This window comes from Nannospalax galili, unplaced genomic scaffold (genome assembly GCF_000622305.1).
Source record: "Nannospalax galili isolate Female #2095 unplaced genomic scaffold, S.galili_v1.0 scaffold879, whole genome shotgun sequence".
Lineage (NCBI taxonomy): Eukaryota > Metazoa > Chordata > Mammalia > Rodentia > Spalacidae > Nannospalax > Nannospalax galili.
This window is the reverse complement of record NW_008346261.1, coordinates 983870-1004265: the sequence shown is the minus strand read 5'-3', so window position 1 is coordinate 1004265 and position 20396 is coordinate 983870. Positions and strand designations below refer to the sequence as shown.

At 43.1% G+C, this 20396-nt stretch overlaps 1 pseudogene; it reads left to right on the top strand.

Moving 5' to 3' along the window:
• The window catches only part of LOC115071956, a 51607-nt pseudogene extending 32048 nt beyond the window's left edge, over window positions 1–19559 (top strand).
• The last annotated feature ends 837 nt before the right edge of the window (window positions 19560–20396 follow it).

Genomic DNA, 20396 nt, shown 5'->3' with positions numbered 1-20396 from the left:
ACACAGATTATCAAAACTGACTCAAGAAGAAATATACAACCTGAATAAACCAATAGCAAATGGAGAATAAATTAACAAACAAAAATAACATTTTAGTAGGATATCCTAATAAAATAATAGGAACCAGAGCCAATTGTCCTCACTGGAAAGTGTCACCAAACATAAAGGAGCACAAAGCCTTTCACCATCCTTCTAGACAAGAGAAGAAACAAATCCATGTTTGTTAATGGTCTATGTAGAAAATGCTTAGGAATTCATTAAGATATTAGTTGAACTGATAAATGAATTCAGCAAAGTTTCAAGTTATACAATAAAACCCCAAAATGCTACACTTGGCAATGAACAGTTGACAATACAATTTTAAACTACTTTCTTTAAAATACTGATTCAACGCTAAGCACCATGAAATATACTTGTAATCCCAATGCTTGGGAGGTAGAGGAAGAAGGGTTAGGAATTCAAGGTCAGCCTCAGCTACAGAAGGAGTTCAAGGTCAGCATGAATTACAAGAGACCTAGTCTTTACAAAAAACTATTCAGCGGGACTGGAGGTCTACGTCCCTGATGCTGTGCCTGCCTATGGGACCTTGCTGTGTTGTCCAGGCTGGTCTTAAACTCATGATCCTCCTGTCTCAAGTATCTGGGATTGCAGGCATGTTCCCCTGTGCCAGGCTTGCAGGGCCTGGGTTTGACCTCCATACCGAGAGAGAGAGAGAGAGAGAGAGAGAGAGAGAGAGAGAGAAAGAGAAAGCCTGGCAACTTAGAAAGAATGAGAAGCCCCTCAAAAGTCCCACTGCTGCTGTGGTGGTGCTCCCCGGTGAGCTGTTGGTTTACTGAAATCCTGACCAGAATCTCACCTGCCTTGATAAAAATCAACAAACTGATTCTAAAATTCATATACAATTTGATAGACTATAAAATAACCAAAGAATTTTGAAAAAGAAGGACAAATTTGAAGAACTCACACTTCCCAATTCCAAAACTTACTACAAAGCAATGTTAATCAAAACAGTGTACCTATTTCTAAGGGTGGACATGTAGATAGTTTAATGATATAGGGTTGGAAGCCCATAAGAAACCTATGTCAACAAATTTTCAAAAGGGCTGTCAAGACCATTCCATAGAAAAAGAATTGCCTTTTTGACATCAAAATGAAGGGCTGGGAGTATAATTCAGTGATAGAGCACTTACCCAGCTTGTTCATAGCCCTGGGTTTGAGCTCCAGCATGGGAGGAGTGACACATGTCTATAATCTCAGCACTTGGGGACCAAGGCAGGAAAATTACAAGTTTGAAGCTAGCCTGGGTACATGGTGAGACCCTGTTTCAAAAATACCACCCTGTGTGCTTCAAAGGGACACTGTCAAAGTAAAAAGACAATCCACAGAATGGGAAAATCTACTTGTATCATATTTCTCATATAGGATTTGCGTCTATGCTTTATAAAGAATTCTAGCAACTCAGCAGTAAAAAGAGAATTAGCCTAGTTTTCAAATAGGCAAAGGAGCCAAATAGCCAATAAAGACACAAGAGATGCTCAACATCCTTCATCAGGGAACTGTCAATCAAAACCATAATGAGATTCCATTTCATCCCCACTAGGAGGTTAGAATAAAAGAGGCCAAATAATCACAAGCCTTAGGTTGCTGAGGTAGTGGAGAACTGCCGTACCTTCTGGTGGAAGTGGAAAATGGCATAGCCATTTTGGCAAGCACTCTGAAAGTTCCTCGGATGAGTGCCATAGCTAACATGCAGCCCAGAAATTCCACTCTTAGGTATGTTCTCAACAGAAACAAAAACATGTCCACACAAAAACTTTTACTTGGCTGAGGATGTAGCTCAGGGATAGAGTGCTTGCCTAGCATGTGCAAAGTCCCTGAATTTGATCTCCAGCACACATACACACACACACACACACACACACACACACACACACACACACACACAGAGACACGTGCAAATTTTAAAACTTGTTCTTGAATGTTTATAACGGCATTGTTCATAATAAGCTGAAAGGTGAAAATAATACAAACATCCACTGATGATGGTTAAACAAACATAGTGTTATGAGTATAGTGGAATATTATTTGGTCATAAACAGAATGAAGAACTGCTACATGGTACAGTATGAATAAACATGGAAAATATTGTGCCGAGCAAAAGAAGACAAACACAAAAGACTGTATAGAATGCTAGGCGTAGTGACACACACCTTTAATCCCAGCACTTGGGAAGCAGAGGCAGGCAGATCTCTGTGAGACTGAGGCCAGCCTGGTCTACATAGCCAGGTCATCCTTGTCTACATATCGAGTTCCAGGCCAGCTGTGGCTACAAGGAGAGCCTGTCTCAAAACAACAACAAAAGGCTATATAATAAATGATTGCATTTATATTCAGTATCCAAAATAGGCAAATTTATAGAAATAAGGAAGCAGATTAGTGGTTGTCTAGTGCTAGGAGGTGTGGTAGACATGGGGACAGCAGCTAAAGGCCATGGGTTTTTCTTAGGGTAATGAAAATTTCTTAAACCAATTGTGATGATTGCAGTTCTGTGAAGATACTAGAACTCGCTGAGCTGCGTACTTTATTTTCACTTTTAATTTCCTTTTATTTTTTGTGGGTTTTTAAAAATGCAGTCTCATTATATAATTTAGGCTGCATTTGAGCTCATTATGTAGCCCCAGCTGGCCTCAAACTTAGAGCAATCCTCCTGCCTCAGGCTCCCTAGTTCTAGGATTACAGGCATGTGCCACCACACCTGCTGAGTTGTGCACTTGAAAGTGGTGAATTGCATGTTATTTACAGCTCACTGAAGTCATTGAAATGCATGTGATAAGGTTAGGGAGATGGTGCAGTGGGTTAAAGTGCTTGCTGCCCAAGCCTGAGGGCCTGAGCTGGGATCCTAACACCCATGTGTATCTCCAAGCCCAGCTTTTGTGTCTGTAGCCTCAGTGCTGGGAGGGGAATGGTAGGCGATGCAGAGTCAGGCAGATCCCCAGAGCTTCCCAGTCAAAGCGGCCCATCTAGCCAAATCAATGAGCTCTAGACTCAGTGAGAGATCCTGTCTTACAAAATAAGGCAGAGCGAGAGGAAGACACCCAAAGTCAGCCTCTGGCCTCCACTGCCTGTGCACACACACAGAAAATACACGACAATGTTATAACTAAAGCAAGTACTCTTAAGTTTTACAAAACTGAATAAGGAAACAGCAAATAAAATTCCTTCAAATGTGAGGGAGGGAAAGGAGCTGGGAGAGAGGGAGAGAAATAGGGAAGGGGGGGGAGGCGGGGATGCGGATAGGATTCATCTTTCAGCTGGACTCTGTGTGTCCTTTGAAGCCTTGTGTTTTTTCACACTTCAAAATTTGTGGGTTAAAGCCAGGTGTAGCAGCTCATACCTGTAATCCCAACACTTGGGAGGCTGAGGCAGGAGGATGAGTCCAGCCTGGTATAAACACAGTGAGACTGTCTCAAAAACAGTATGTGTGTTGGGGGAGGGTGCTAATGCTAACAATGGGAGAACTCTGTGCCGTGTGAACCCCACTGGGGCTTGCTGACAGCCTCTGTGTGTGCTTGTACTAGATTCTGTAGAGAAAACAAAAATAACATACTATTTTTACTCATCAGGGGCTTAGAAACACCAGCATAAATTTAATATTTTATATTTTTTTTTTTCATTTTAATTTTTTTCTTTACAGTCCAAATGAAGGAGCATTTGGACTGTAAAGAAAAAAATATGTGTTCTTATGTTTCCTGGAAAATTGCTGTTTCCTGAGGTTTGCTGGTTGGGAATTCACTGTATTAAGTGACAGGTTCGCTTCCCAGGTTAGAACAACTTAAACTTTTTGTTTAGACTTGAAGAAAAAAAAGATAAGCACTCTGCTGAGTGGCCTCCTCTTCCCTCCCTTAATCCTTTTCTTCACCTTGTGCAGATCTTCCCACATCTAAATGGCCACAGGTTCAGAGCAGAGCTGCTGCCCCAATGCTATGGAGCCCTGTCTACCAGCACTGCCATGGGCAACCTGTGGGAGCCTCAAATCGACCAGTTGTTACACTCAAGGTTTCTGTTGGCTTTTTTTTTTTTTTTTTTTTTATAGCACCAGTAATATTCTAGATGACTCTGTGGTTAGCTCTGGACTGACCCTGAACCTCAGTAGTTTTATTAGCTGTGTGTTTGGTTCTGGGATCTTCTCCCTGGCTATTGTTGTTATTAAGACTATTTGTGTCTCCAGCGAATCGCTCCTAAATCCCCGGCTGTTATCTGGCCCGGGTATGTGTGTCTACCAGGAGACTGCATTTTTGTCTGAGACATGTCCTGACTCTCTGATAGCAGCCACCGCTGACCCAACTTTACTGGGGACTCAGATTGATATGATTAAGTTTAATGAGGTCCACTCTCCACCCTGAACCTATTCAGGGATAAACTTGTAAATCCGAAGTGCTCTGAAGATGACAAGTTACTGCTTACCTTTCAGCCTTCAAGGGATTTGAGGGACAATTTATAACTATCTTCCCCCTCCCACTGTATCATTAGAAAGAGCTTGGGAAAGTTAACTGTTTTTGCAACCTACAGATTCTTTGTCATAAAAACTATGCTCTTATGAATAAGAATTCACAAATTAAGTTTATGCACGTATGTCAGTTCTTCTCGTGGAGTCCTGGCCATCGAGGCACAGGCAGCACAGACCCACATTGGAAAGTTTCTGGACAGCCAAGGTTTCTCTGGGTGCTTACCGCCGAAGCACACTTTTCCTTTGGTTCTGCCCATGCAATTTCCCTGGCTCCTCACACAGTCATCAGTTAATCTTCATTTAACGACCCAGAGCCCTCTCTGTCGTGGGGACTCCATGGCCATGGTGGGAACACACGGGCTTCTGGAGTCAGCAAGCCTACCGTAGAGTCCTGGCTCCCATGCTAATAGCTGTGTGATCTTGGGCAAACAACTGAATGCTCTTGAGCGTCAGTTTCTCATCTATAAAACGGGAATGGTAGAATCACACTTAACTGAGTTGGCTCGAAGGGTATGTGATATAATCCAGTTGTTTTTAAAGGGCTTGTCCTCCTACTCTTCTTGATAAATGAAATCTTTCACAGAGCCTCCTTGTAAACAAATAAAAGCGGGGATGTCTGTGTCTTTAATATTCCATTAGCACAGAGCACTGCACAATAGATGGCATTTGAATGACAGCTGTCATGGGTGTCAGCATTACTTAACATGAAACCTTTTTTTTTCATTTAGTCTAACATCTGCTTCTCAACATGGTTTTCTGTCATCCTACCAAGCTGCCCTCTGTCTCCTTTCTCTTTAATCAGTGTACTTGTTTGCAAAGTGCTTCCCACATCTTGATTTTTGTTGTTGTTTGTTTTCCTTTTGGTAGTGCTTAGGACTGAGTCGGGGCTTCCCGTGTGCTACACAAGTGCTCCTCCACTGAGCCTCATCCCAGACAAAGCCAAGTGCTCCTCCACTGAGCCTCATCCCAGACAAAGCCAAGTGCTCCTCCACTGAGCCTCATCCCAGACAAAGCCAAGTGCTCTTCCACTGAGCCTCATCCCAGACAAAGCCAAGTATCTCTTAATTTGCTGTTTCTTAGAAAACAGACAATCGTGATTTAACATTATGTATAAAATAAGGCCAGCCATGTTCTAGGTGAGTTCCACTCAGTATATGAATAACATTCAGAAGGTGTCCAGCCTTACCACAACTATTCCCCAACCCTACCATGATATACAAGCACTCTGAACCCACTAGAAAATTTAAATTTGGGATTTTGACCTTTTCTCAGGATAGAGAGTTGCAGTTCAATATTATTTTGTGATTTTTGTCAACCACATAATTGCAAGGAAAAAGGAAAATGCAGTGTTCTACAGTGGAACAGGCGGCTAGCATTTACTGGACATACATATTGAATAAATTACAGGCGATACCCAACACTTTATTGTTAATCAGCTTTGTTATTTGACTTTGTCCATCTGCTAACTAAAGCAAGTGTTTTGAGCACCTTTATAGTCTGCTGGGCTGAGCTAGGATGTTTGGTAGCTTGGGTTTGTTAAATGCAATTTTAACAGGTATTTTCAACTCACAATGGCTTTACTGAGACATAACTGTTATAAATCGAGGAAAGTCTCTATACAGATTGTATCATTTCAACTCATACATTGCAATGTAAACCTTAGTTATTTAGAGATTTTTTTAAATTTTTTTATTATATACATTTTTTTTGTTTTTTAGAAGAAGCATTTCATTACAGCTTTAACATACTCAATAACAGTTTCCAGAGCAAAGATACATCTCTTTCAAAAGTGGCTATAAAATTTTTAGGTTCAGTGTTGAATTAATACAGTTATACACTATTGAACTCAGTATAAGCCCTGTAAGACATAAAATTGAATGAGTTTTTAACCTTTAAAAAAGATCTCCATTGTGGTATGATGGGACGAAAGTGAATTTTATAGTCAGCAGAGGTAAGTCTGAATCTTAACTCTTGCATTTGTTCGCTGTGTGACATTGGACGAGTTACTTCACCGCTCTGAACCACAAATTCATCATCTATAAAACAGAGGAAATAAAATCTGTATCACAGTATCACAATGGTTAAATGAGTACATAAATACAAAGTCTAGAACAGAATCCTAGACACTCCATCAGTGACAGCCAAGCTTCATTCTCTCTTTATTCACCTTCATTCTTCCTTTCCTCCTGTTCTTAACTGTATTTCTGGGTGGAGTAAGAGGTTCCCCAGCTCTAGTGGGATATGTAATTAACTGGGCTAAATTACAGAAGATATTAATAAAGGAGTAGCAGCAAAGCCTTAGTAGACTAGCTAGGAGAAGCTGAGGGAATTATAATTCTCACCCATGGTTTGTCTTTTTCTTTTTTTTTAGTCAGGGTCTCATTATGTAGTCTTGGCTAACCTGGAACTCCCTGTGTAGGCTAGTCTGGCCTTGAACTTCTTGTGATCATCCTGCCTCATACCTCCAAGTGCTGGAATTATAGGCATGTACCACCATACCCAGCTGTGCTGTTTATATGACTTTGGACATCAACATCTTGTGTGTTGTTGTGAGCTGGGATCCATTTGATTCAAGCACCATCAATAGTTTGCCTGCTTGATATTTTGGTTGTTAACCTTAGCCTTTAATGGCTGTGCCATCTCTCTCTAGCCCAAGTTTGCCTGTTTGAACTCAAGGCTTCACAAAGACTTTTAAAAGGATCAGATTAATCCTTTTAATGGATGGACTGTATATAATGATTAAACGCAGATCACAGAATCAACTGTATTTTATCAAATAGCTGATTTAAGCAAATCTGTCAGCACAGCTATACAGTAATGCAGTTCTGATGTTTCCTGCCAATGCCCTTATACTGAGGTTCTATGCATGTGTCCCTCCTGGTGCTATTTACTTCCTCTTTGTCTGGTAGGACATTGTGACCTTCTGAGTTTCCTGCCACCTCACTCCTCACTAGTCTACTTTGTCCAAATGCAGTAGATGCAGAAAAGTATCAGCTTCTCTGTCTACAATTGTTTAGCTTTTATATTTAACCACAGTCCTTTTGAGCTGCATTTCCACACCACCAGCCACATCGCCCTCCTCTGCTCCCAAGCAGACCTACTTAGAGACTAGTTGAAGTTGTCTTTCTTTCAGAGTCCACCTTGCAAATGCATGGTGTGCCCCCAACTTTCTACCTCACACAGTTTTGATACCTATTGCTCTCCCCTACCTCTCTCCTTATTTCTGCTTTTTTTTTTTTTTTTAAAGAAAAGAATACTCTCAGTCGGACGTGGTGGTATGTGCTCATGATCCCAGCACTGGGGAGGTTGAGGAGGATCTCAGATTGAAGTCAGTCTGGGCTATATAGTAAGACCCTATCTTAATGTCAAGGGGAAATGGAGGGAGAGAGAAAAAGGGAATAAAATGAATATACATGAGAAAAGGACACTTTCCAGGGTGGAACAGCACACGAAGCCTCACCTCCTCTGTGGTACAGAGACACAGTAACTCCTGCGTTGCCCCACACCTTCCTTTGAGGTGCTTGCAGACTAGAACTTTGTCCTTCAACTACTTCAGATGTCAGCAAACTCTTTGATTCTCATGCTGTTGACTGTACTCTTCTCCAATTATAGTCTGATCTTCACCCGAAAGGTTTTGTAAGATAACCTCAGAGGGAAAGGAAATTACTAAAACTAACACTGGTGAAAGCATAAAAGAAAGAGAAATTAAGTTAGAAAACTCAGTGTAATTCCATTTTCAAAATCTCATTTCTTTGTGAGACTTTTTTTTTCTTTTTTTTTTTTGAGAGGCTAAAATCAGTCTTTTGGGACTTGGGCTAAAGCTCAGTTGGCACAGTGCTTGCCTAGCACACATAAAGCCCATGGTTGGGTTCTCAGTACCACATAAGTATAGTAAGGCTTTCCTATGAACCCAGCACTTGGGATGCAAAGGCAGGAACATCAGGAGTTCAAAGTCATATTTGGCCATATAGCAAGCTCCAGACCAGCCAGGGCTCTAAGGGAACTTGTCTTTAAATAAATAGATACGTAAACAAATAAATCAGTTTTTAAATTAAAAGCCGTCAGGTAATGAGGACTCCAGCTTCCTCACTAGCCACTGTGTGGAGTTCTGTGGAATCTATAAAACAGTGAACTGAGTGCCTGACTCAGAACCAAGACCGAGTTTAAGCCTTGACTTTTCGTTCCCTCCTTGTACATCCTTAGGAAAGTCACAACCCCTCTGAGCCACAGTCTTTAAGGCAGAAATAAACCTACCTCCTAGGGATGTGCTGATTCAACCAAAAGACTGTGAGCTATAAAGCCCCATGCAAATGAAATGTTATCTTGAAACTATCAGTGTCCTCTCTCCTCTGCATTCCTGGGCAGGCCTTTCAGAGAGGTTCCCTCAGCTCTTGTCCCCTCAGCTTCCGTCCCCTCAGCTTCTGCCTCTACCTTTAAGAAGAAAATCAGCATCCTCACCCAGGTTTCCCTAGTGAATGCCAATACTTTGCGTAAATTCAACTCTTTTAATCCTTGGGCAGTCCCTTGAGATAGTTAGTGAATGACTCAGTCTCCATGTCTGAAGCCAGGCTAATTTTGAGTAACCTTCAGGTGGCAATCTTTATCAGCCACTTTGCTGATAACTCTTAATAGATACTTTACTTCTAGAAGGAAGTGAACTCAGTACCAGCCAAGAGCCATTAGTGAACCCAGGCCCAGTCCTGGATACCTCAGGAATTTCCTTCCTGGTTATAGAAGAGAGTCGAGGGGAAAGGTGGTAACTGGCCCTAGAAGGAACACAGATCCATGCTATGCCTCTCTGGGCCACTTGGAAGGCTCCAGGCTTGGAGGCCTGGGGTCCAACCAGCTAGGCAGTACCAGAGAGCCTGGAAACCAATGAGGCTTCTTGGTGTAGTCTCTGTGGCATGGGCTTTGCAGGCTGTCCTTGGCCTGGGCTCTGCTGGCTGTCCTTGGCAGAGGCTTTCCAGGCTGTCCTCTGCAGCCCGGGCTCTGCAGCCTGGGCTCTATAGGCTGTCCTTGGCCTGGGCTGTGCAGCCGGCTGCCCTTTGCACTGAAAATCCCCAGATGGACCTAGATCTGAGCTGCCTTTTCCAGCCAGGCCACAGCGGGGCCTGATGAAGTCTGGGAAGAGAACCAGAAGCCTCACAGTAAAGAAAGCTGGACAGGAAGTTTCCTCACATGGCAGGGGCCAGGCAGCAGCATGCAGAAAAGCTTGACATTCTACGAAGTGCAGATTGTGTCAGCGTTTCCATTTTAAACCCCTAATTTCATAGGTTTACAGCTCAGGTTGTAAAAAATCACTCTGGGTTGAGGTTTGGCTCCTAGCTGTTTTTAAGTTGGACAGTCAAAAATAAGGACATTTCTAGTTTTAGACATTGGGGCTTCTCTGTAAATACTCCGGAAGCTTTGTTTGGTCAAAATGAGTTTCTAAGTCATTGGTGGAGGACACAGCAAAGCCTGCCTCAGAGAAGTCTCAGAAAATGTGTTTTGAAAATACAACATCGGTCAACCAGAAAGCTGGATTCCCTCCACACAGAGCCAAGGAGGCAAGACCAGTGGGATCCGGTGCAACTGTACATTCAGAGCAGAGCATCATGTGACCCACCTGCACCACCACCACCACCACTACCACCACCACCACCACCACCACCACCACCACCACCACCACCACCAGGGCTTCCAACTGCTCTCACCCTGAATCACGGCTGGATTTCCAACTGAAGACAGCCTGGTGGAAGGCTGGAATTAGCAACTGATTGTAGGGGATTTTATTGTTGTTTGGTTTTCACTTGTTTATTTTTAAAACAGGGTCTCAGTATGTAGCCCAGGCTGGGCTCAAACTCATGATCCTCCTGCCTCAGCCTCCAGAGCTGAGATGACAGATGTGGAACATCAGGCTCTGGCCCCTGAGTCAGATGTCACAAGTATGTGGCCTGGACCAATACAAATTTGACTTCCGTTTCCTTTGCTTATAAAGTAGGAATAATTTTACCTTCCTTGTAGGCTTGGTATAAATGGAAAAGATGGGACGCATCTACACAGCTGACCTGTACTAGGCTGACCTTTATTGATGCTGATGTGTAGGCTACTTGGAGAAATGAAGAAATTTTGGCAGTGGAAAGATTGTTCACCTCTGCAGATAAGATTTCCACTCGTGGGGCTGGGGGAGATGCTCAGCAGTTAAGAGTTTGTTCTGCTGCTCCTGTGTAAGACAGGAGTTGGGTTTTTAGCACACTTATTGATGCAGCAACAACCTCCTGAAACTCCAGCTCAGTTGATCTGACGCCTCTGGCCTCTTCAGGCTCTGGCACTCACATGTACATACCCAGATCAGACAGACAGACAGACAGACAGACAGACACACACACACACACACACACACACACACACACGATTTTAAAAAATAAATCTTAAAAAAAATTATTCTGTACTCTTGTACCTCTGGCCACAGAAGCCAGTGAAGGCCTTCAAACTATTAACATAGTTGAAAAGTTCCTTATTTGTTTCAGTTTGATTTGTTTCTCCCTGTACCCCAAGTTGGCCTGGAAGTCACTATGCAGCCCAGGTTGATCTTGAACTCACCATCCTCCTGACAGCTTCTTGAGTGCTGGGATTCCTGGCCCGTGCCACCACACCCAATTTGAAACAAGTTTTTCCTTCCCCCACTTCTTCTTCCCCCCCTTCCTTCTTCCCTCCCTTCTTCCTTTTCTTCCTTCCTGTGTGCTAAGAATGGAACCCAGGGCTTTCTGCATGCTACGCAAGTGCCCTAGCATGGCGCTGAACCCCCCAAATCAGATGTGTGGCAGGGAGATAGTTAGTGCATAGACTTGGTAGTGGCCCTTGAGGCTCTGAGCTGAGGTGAGATGACTCAGCTCAGCTAATTCACACTCAGATAACCCAGGCCCGGTATTCAACCTGAGCTCAGGGAAGTTTGAGGGGTCTGATCTTCCCAAGGGTGGGGCCTCGGTGGCTTCAAGAAGAGCAGTGTCAGTAAGGTACATGCCCAAGGTTGGAGCTGCAGGGACACATCCAGGCTGGTCCCAGGAGAAAGGTAGCAACTGATGACACATCAGTGGCTCTGAGCCCACCTTCAGGCCACTAGCATGACATCTGTCTCTGGAGAGTACAGTTCTGTCAGTGAGTTGTTTCTTCAGAAACAACTTTATCAATAGACATGCCACAGAGATGTGCATAGAACAGGGAGCGGTCAGTTCAAGCTGAGACGCTAAGACTTCAAACTGCTGCTGCTGCTGCTGAGCCTTTGATCCATGGCAAATTCTAAAAGGAGTCAAGGTAACAGACTGGGTGAATATTAACTGGTTAGGGAGGAAGTGAGGGTCCCATTAAAGTCAGTGCATCATGAAACCCAAGGTATGATTCTTTTTACTGAGCTTTAAATTTTAAATAATTTGAAATTATGTATTCAAAGGGATACACATAGATAGCACATGTCTATAATCCTGACACTTGGGTGGTTGAGGCAAAAGGATCTCAAGTTCTAGGACAACCTAGGGCTACACAGTGAGACCCTGTCTCAAAAATTTAAAAATGAAAAAAATAAACCAAGGAATACCTATAAATGTATCTATTGGGTAAAACACTGAAATAATCACATAGTCCTAAAATGATGTCCTGCTCAATGTATTGTCCCAAAACTTCTTTTGTTCAGGCTGTTTATGATACTCATCCATATTGACATGAATAGCTATAATCCATCCATTTTCACTACTGTGTAATATTCCATTATTTGTAACGATATTTATTTAGTCATCATCCTTTGGTAGATATTTGGATTAATTCCAGTTGAGTTTTTTGTTTGTTTGTTTGTTTGTTTGCTTGCTTGCTTGCTTTGCAATTGCAACTAATACTGTCTTGAGCATTACTTGCCCCTGGGAGCATGGCAAGAATGTCTCTAGAGATTTCTTTCTGCTGAATCATAGTGTTTGCATATCTTTAACGTCTCAAATAGCACCAGATTGGTCTCCAACAGGCTGTAGGCAGTCATCAGCACTATGTACTGTATTTGTTCCTCTTGCTCCACAGTCTTTTTGATTCTTGATGTTATCTGGCATTTCAAGTCCTGGCACTCTAATGCACATGAAATGGTAACCATGATTCTGACTTGGTTTCCCTGGTTTTTGGTGAGGTGGCACATCTTTATGTTTCTCAGTCAATCCTGGTTGCTCTTTGGTTAAGTGTATGTTGAAGACTTCTGGCTTTTGTAATGTGATTTTCTGTATTGATTTTTAGACATTCTTTACATATGGCTGCATCTTTGCTCATTAGTGGTTTGTACTTTTGGTACTGACTTGTCTCTGCTTACTTGTACTAGATTCTAAGACACAGCAGTTTGAAGAGTATTATGACTACCTTCATCTTTTTCTTACATAACTTTCTCACAGGAGGGAAAAGAATCTGGGATTTAGTTCACCCTAAGTGGCTACCCTGTTCCCTCTCAGATAGTGTCAGTTGGGAGGAATCTGGAGTTGATTCAGTTGATTTTACACACGTTTTTTTCCCAAAGCAGGAGCCTGTCTCTGGAGGCCCCCCAAAAGTGCAGGCTTTTGTTGATAACTTTCACTTGGTCTTAGAGAAATTCTGCTTAGTGTCAAACAGCCATCAGAGTCTCAAAGAGAGTTTTTGTTCCTAAGAGTCAGTAGGAAATTGAAAAAAGGAATCCTTAGCCTTCCTTAGGGTGATGGTGTGGGAACCAGAGCTGAACAAACCTGGTGACTCTTTTGTGTTTGTGTGTGTGTGTGTGTTGTATGAGTGTGTGTGCATGTATGAGTATACAGTCCATGTGTGTACATGGAGTCTCTGCTATATTCCCTTGAGACGGGATCTCTCACTGAATCTGGAGCTTGCTGGTTTTCAGCTAGGCTAGCTGGCCAACAAACCCCATTCCTGTCTCCACACCCCACGGTGCTGGGGTTAGAGGCACACATGGCCATCCATGCCTGGCTTTTCAGTGGGTGCTAGGGATTTGAATTCAAATCTTCGTGCTTACACAGCAAACACACTCACTGAGCCATCTCCCCAGGTGCGTAAATCAGGTTGTGTAAACCAAGGCCCAATCATGCTATTCTAGTACGAGTCTTTAGACCTGTGTTCAGGCTTGCTTCACTCCTTCCTGAAGATCGGTGCTGACAATACAGAAGGTGATCTGGCCACATGGCCCACAGCTCTCAAACCTGTTCCATTCCTTGGGAAAGAAAGCCCTTCAGCTGCAGCCAGCCTACTCAGACCTTCTGTGAGCTCTGCACAAGCCTTCCCTCCACCATTGCCCCAGACTTGCACCCACACACTTGCCCATGTGAAGGCTGTTGTTGTATAGAAGGAGCATTTTTTGGCCGAGGCTTGTGATTCTTTTCTGTGAATCCTCAGGCCTGTGAGTACTCTGTGCACAGCCCTTCTAACTCAGCACAGGGCATCTCAAATGCTTGTCTAATAAAAAGTCAGTGTTACTTTGTTTCCCAGCCAAAAACCTTAGGGAGGGCCTGGAGAGACAACTCAGCGGTTAAGAGCACTTGGCTACTCTTGTAGAGGACCAGGGTTCAATTCCTAGCACCCACATGGTGGCTAACAACTCTCTGTAGCTCCAATTCCAAGGGAACTGACACCCTCTTCTGACCTCTGCAGGCACTGCATGACACAGGTGCACTTACACATATGTAGGTGATACACTCATACACATAAAATAAAAATAATAAATAAAATATTGTTTTAAATATTAGGGATGATCACTTAGAACAAACAACAGTAGTTAGGCATTCTGATTCTGTTGGCCACAAAGTTCCACTCACAAGTGCTACCTAGAGTCTGTCTCCCTGTCATGCATAATGCTCAGCTGGATGCACACCTGCACACAGTATCCTGCTCAGGTTTTAGGTGCCACAATCTACTCGAAGCAGCCAGCTGATCTGAATGAACCAGGGTGTCCTCAGTGCTCTTAGATCAAGGCTTCCAGCACCATCTTTGCTGCACTTTATTGCAAGCTGCCTTTCCCCTGGGTTAGCCTTGACCCAGCTGACCTCACCTGAGCTTGCCCCAGAATTCCTGATTTGTTGTTTGTTTCAGACAAGATTTCCCTTTATAGCCCAGGTTGGCCTCAAATTTGTGATCCTCCTGCCTCAGCCTCACAGCAAGTCCTGGGATTACAGGCATGTACCACCACAACTGGCTGTTTTACATTTAAAAAGTAGGGCTGAGGGGGGGGTGGCTGGAGAGATGGCTCAGAGGTTAAGAACACTGACTGTTCTTGCAGAAGACCTGTGTTTGAATCCCAGCACTCACATGGCAGCTAACAACTGTCTGTGACTCCAGTTCCAGGGGATCAGACAGCCTCTTCTGTCCTCCGCAGGCATTACACGACATGGGTGCACTTACATACATGCAGGTATAACACTCATACACATAAAAATAATAAATAATATATATATTTATATATATGGGCTGGGGAGATGGCTCAATGGGTAAAGAGCTTGCCATGCCAACATGAGGACATGAATTCTAATCCTGAGCAAAAAGGCAGGGTGTGGCAGCATGCTTCTGTAACTCCAGCGCCGGGGAGCTCGAGACAGGAGGAATCCGGGGCTTGCTGGCCGGCCAGTCTAGCCAAAATGATTTGCTCCAGGGTTACTGAGAGATCTTCTTTCAAAAAGTAAGGTAGAGAGTGATAAAGACACTTGAGGTTGACCTCTGACTTCCATACATGCATGTACAAGCACGTATAACACATGTAATAAATGTGTGACACATGTATAACACACAAATTTAAGGGCTGGGGAGATGGCTTAGCAGGTAAAGTGGCTACTGCACAAGCATGAAGGTAGTTCAGAACCTCAGCCCCACATCAAGGTCAGGTGTAATTCCCACACTCCAAAGGTGCAGAGTGTTCTGGCGCAAACTGACTAGCTGAACTAGCTCCAACAACAAGCTCTGTTCGATGGAGAGACTGCTCAATGAACAGGGTGGAAGAGTGATTTGGAAGGTTCCTGTCAGCTTTGGGCCTCCACATGCACATGTACACACATATACCCATACACTCATGCACACCACACTTATAGACACATGCAAAAATATTAAAAATTTTAAAAGATAGAGTACTTGCCTAGCATGAAGTGGTCTTAAATTTACAATGGCCAGAGTCGCTGTTATAATTTTGCTAACTCATAGGATATTGAACTGTGTTTGGCCGGAGCAAGTGGTGAGATGCTTTGATTATATGTGGCTTTTTTTTGGATATATCTCTCTTCTGTCAAAGTGCAATGGGTTCTTTGCATAGACCACGCCCAGGGCCCATCCTCGTTGCCTTGTTATGTAGCTTTGGTTATTTTGTGTTAGTCCCCTCTCTGCCCTCCTCAAGTCTCTGCCCCCATCTTTCAAAGGTCCCTACCCCAACCCCATCCTTGAGGAAAAGGTCAGTTCTGAACTTTGCTTCCTGCTCTGGGTTGCCAACAGTCCTGAAGCTGAAGCCTCGAAGCCTCAAGGGGAGCAGTGTGGGAGGGCTGGGCTCCGTCTCCTGCCTTCACCCTCAGTTTCCTTCCACGCCACTCACAGCGGGCAGTTATGCACAGTATACTTTAATAAGAGTCCCAGTGGGGAGACCCACACTGCTCAGCTGATGAGGTGGAAGTGATCATGGGCACCACCGTCCTAGCATTCCCAGGCTGTCCCCATTGCAGAGGGGTTTTCGCAGAGCAATGTAGAGACTCAGGTCTGCTGGTAGACTGACAAAATGAGTGAAGGCAAAGGACTCAACCCTCTGATGGAGAAGAGTGACTTTAATTCTTTAGCAGTGCTTTTTTTATACTCTCAAAACTACAGTTACAAGCTTGGTGTTTGTGCCAGAATACCTGAAAGAATTAGTTTCACAAAGAACAAAACACATTCTACAGGTTTACCTTTAATCAGTAGGCTACACAGAGTATATTAGTTTCTTACACAATCTACAGATTTTAACAGTTTCCAGGAAGGCTAGTCAGCCAGTGATTATGTTTAACATTAAATACACATCCTATGTCTTGCGGTACCATGACTTAGACTTATGCTGCTTTAATCTATGACTAAGGCGACGTTCCACCGAGCCCAACATTCTTATTTTCAAGAAATGTCCGTGCCTCGTCCCTGGCTCTTCTTGACCTCTTCTTTGCCGTCCTCCTTCAGAGAAAGGAGCTTTCTCTACTTTGGTCTGGCTTCCTGCCTTCTCTCTCTAGCTTCTCTTCACATGATGGCTGCATGTTGTGGGCTGTTCTACCTCTTTCAGCACCGTTTCCCTTGAACAGACGCTCAAGCCTCTGACTTTATTGCACAGAGAAATTCAGCTCTCTCTACCACACCAAGTTACACCTTTCTCAGATTTAAAAAAAAAAAAAGGTTGCATTGAGATGTTTTCTCAAACAATGACACAATCCACTCTGAAAATCAGTTTTGCAACTTCTTGTAGTAAAATTATCTGCAGTTAGTTTTGGGGGTTTTTTTGTTTTTGTTTTTTGATACGGAGTCTCATGTAGCCTTGAACTTACTATGTAGCTGAGGTTGAGCTGGAACTTCTGGTCCCACTGCCTCCACCTTTCAAATGTAGGATTGCAAGGTTTATATAGTGCTGGGTATTGAAGCCAAGGTCTCACACACGCTAGGAAAATGCTCTACCAACTGAACCACATCCCAGCCCTTGTTTCAGTTTTGAACTCTCTTTTTAAAAAATGACTCAGTGGTTAAGAGCACTGACTGCACTTGCAGAGGACCCAGGTTCAATTCCCAGCACCCACAAGGCGGCTATGAACCGTCCTTAACTCCAGCTCCAGGGTAATCCGAAGCCCTCTTCTAACCTCCATGGCATTGCACGACACGGGTGTACTTTTATTATTTTTATTTTAAAAATATTTTATTATTATTTATTTTATGTGTATGAGTGTATTGCCTGCATGTATGTGAGTGCATCCATGTCATGCGGTGCCCAAGGAGGTCAGAAAAGGGTGTTGGATCCCTTGGAACTGGAGCCAAGGATGGATGTTAGCCACCGTATAGGTACTGGGAATCAAACCTGGGTCTTCTGCAAGAGCAGCCAGTGCTCTTAAATGCTGAGTCACCTCTCCAGCCCTTGAACTGTCTTTTTGTTCTTGCTACTACACAATTGAGGACCATGTCATACTTTTCACACCATTCATAGTGATAGTGAGAGACTCTGTTTCTGCCCTTCTAGTCTTCGGTCTTACATGACAAAAGCACTTGCATTTCAGTGCAAATGAAGAAAGAGAAGAAGTTGAGCAGAAGTTTCTAATTCAATGACCAGGTAATTGATACATCATCAGAGTCTGTCTAAACCACATAGGGGAGGGGCTTTCTTTAGTAGGGAAAGAGTTCTACTTTGAAAGTATCCAATGCAAGGTATCTATAGGATCTAAGATAATATGTAGACAATAACAGGAGTTCAAGTGTTGGCACTCAGGAGAGAAGTGATTTATCTTGGACATGGGCATTGTAAGTGTGCAGTATATTGTGTTGAAAAGTCACTCAGATGGCCAAGAAAAAGAAAAAGTACTGATGAGAGATATATGATAGTTATAGAAGTCCTGGAAACAATAGAGCAAATGAAAACATGTGTAGCAATCAGATATGTAATAAAAGAAATATAAGAACAAAGTCTGGGGATACTGGAGAGATGTCTCAGCCTGAGACATCTTGTTCCACAAGACAAGATTTAGTGTCCATTTTCCTGTTAAATCTCTTTGCTTCAACTAAGCACATTTTAAAAAATAAATAGAAAGACTCTTTAGATATGAATCTGGAGTTTGAGCTTTCACACATGCATTAAGGTACTTGTGTACTGCTTACAAACACACCTGCATGTGGAGGTGTTGCACCTACCTTGTAATCTAAGCTTTCAACTCATCCCCAGTAACCACAGAGGCTTCTTTGATGTGGACATCAGAACAAGCTGGTCAAATTGTATTTTAATTGTTTGCATGTATTGTTCTCAAAATTGAAGAAAAAATTGTATGTATCCTATATGTAGGATAAGTTATTTTTGATGGTTAAGCTTGACTATCAACTAGACAGATTTAGAATCACCATGGAAACAAACCTCTGGCTGTGTCTGTGAAAGAGTTTCTAGACTGGGTTAATTGAGGTGGGAAGACCTGCCCTAAATGCCAGTGGCAGCTTCCATGGGGTGAGGGTCCTGGACTCTATAGAAAAGAAGAAAGCTAGCTGAGCATCAGCCTTTACCTCTTCTGCATCCTACCAGTGGACCTACATGGCTAGCTCCCTCAAGTGCCTGCTGTCTTGCCTTCCCCACAATGATGGGCTGTACCCTCAAAATAAATGCTTTCTTTCTTAAGTTGCAGAAATCAGATATTTTTGTCACAGCAATGAGAAAAGTAACTAATCCAGCATTAGACCCATTGCTGGGAAACCTGACCATTTGAAAGGATGTTCTTCCCATTAAGTGTTAAGAAATGTGTGATTCTGGGTGGAAACTTCTCAAATCAGAATGGAACAGGCAGAGAAAGTATTTATGGTGAAAATCTGAAGGTAAAGATTTCTAAAAAAAACAAAACCACCACTACTATCCAGGATGTCAGTGGGGTTTCCGAGTCAATATAGTTAACATCCAGGTTTCTAAGGGACCATAGTGGTGCCTGAACCTTCTTACTTTCCTTGTCCCAAGAGCTAATTGAATGTGTTGCACTGTTCATGGTTTAAGGGACAGCATAATCAAGTGGGTTTGTTGAGCATGACAATTGCAGACCAATACAATGGTTCTCAGTTCTTCACCATGACAATTCCAGCTCCTCATTTGGATGGGGAACCTGTGACACCTGATCATGTAATTAAAGGAACAGGTGTAGCCAAGACACTGGAAAACACAGAACTGAAAGGAGGAAAACCTGTCAACTGGTGCATCATTTCGGAATGTAGAGAACTGAAAGAAGGGGCTGACTGTGGACCATGCCCAAGAGATGACTCTGCTGGCCATCATCCAGATTTCCCTGAGGATGCACTTATAGCTTTAAAAGATGTTTATAATTTTTTATTAAGAACAGAAGACTTAAAAAAATTGGAAATACTGTTTTATTTTCGTTTTTGTTTTTTCAAATCTCAGAACTGGGAGATGACCGTTTAAAAGTCATGCAAAGGTTTGAAGATATGGTTAGTGCAAAAGCTTTTTTAAATATTTTATTTATTATTTTTATTTTATGTGTATGAGTGTTATGCCTGCATGTAGGTAAGTGCACCAGTGTTGTGCAATGCCCCGGAGGACAGAAGAGGCTGTCGGATCCCCTGAAACTCCCCTGGAACTAGAGTAATGGACAGTTGTTAGCTGCCATGTGGGTGCTGGGATTCTAACCCAGGTCTTCTGCAAGAACAGTCGGTGTTCTTAACCACTGAGCCATCTCTCCAGGCCCAGTTCAAAAACGTTTGTTGAGAAAGCAGATGTATCCAGATCGCAAGTTCTAGTTTAAGTAGTGCACTGAATATTAGTGCTTGTAAAATGAAGATGTTGAATTGGCAGGGAGGAAGTGACCATTGCTTGGAGGCTCTGGAAATGGATGCATCAAATGCCAAAGCACTGTACACAAAACTCCAGGATGGCAAGGTTTAAAAGAATCCAATCAGGGCTGGAGAGATGGCTCAGCAGTTAAGAACACTGGTTGTTTTTTGCAGAAGACTTGGGTTCGAATCCCAGCACCCACATGGCAGCTAACAACTGTCCGTAACACCAGTCCCAGAGGATCTGACAGCCTCTTCTGACCTCTGCTGGCATTGCACAACACAGGTGCACTTACCTACATGCATGCAATACATGAATACACATTTAAAAGAAGAAAAAAAGAAGCCGGGCGTGGTGGAGCATGCCTTCAGAGGCAGGCGGATCTCTGTGAGT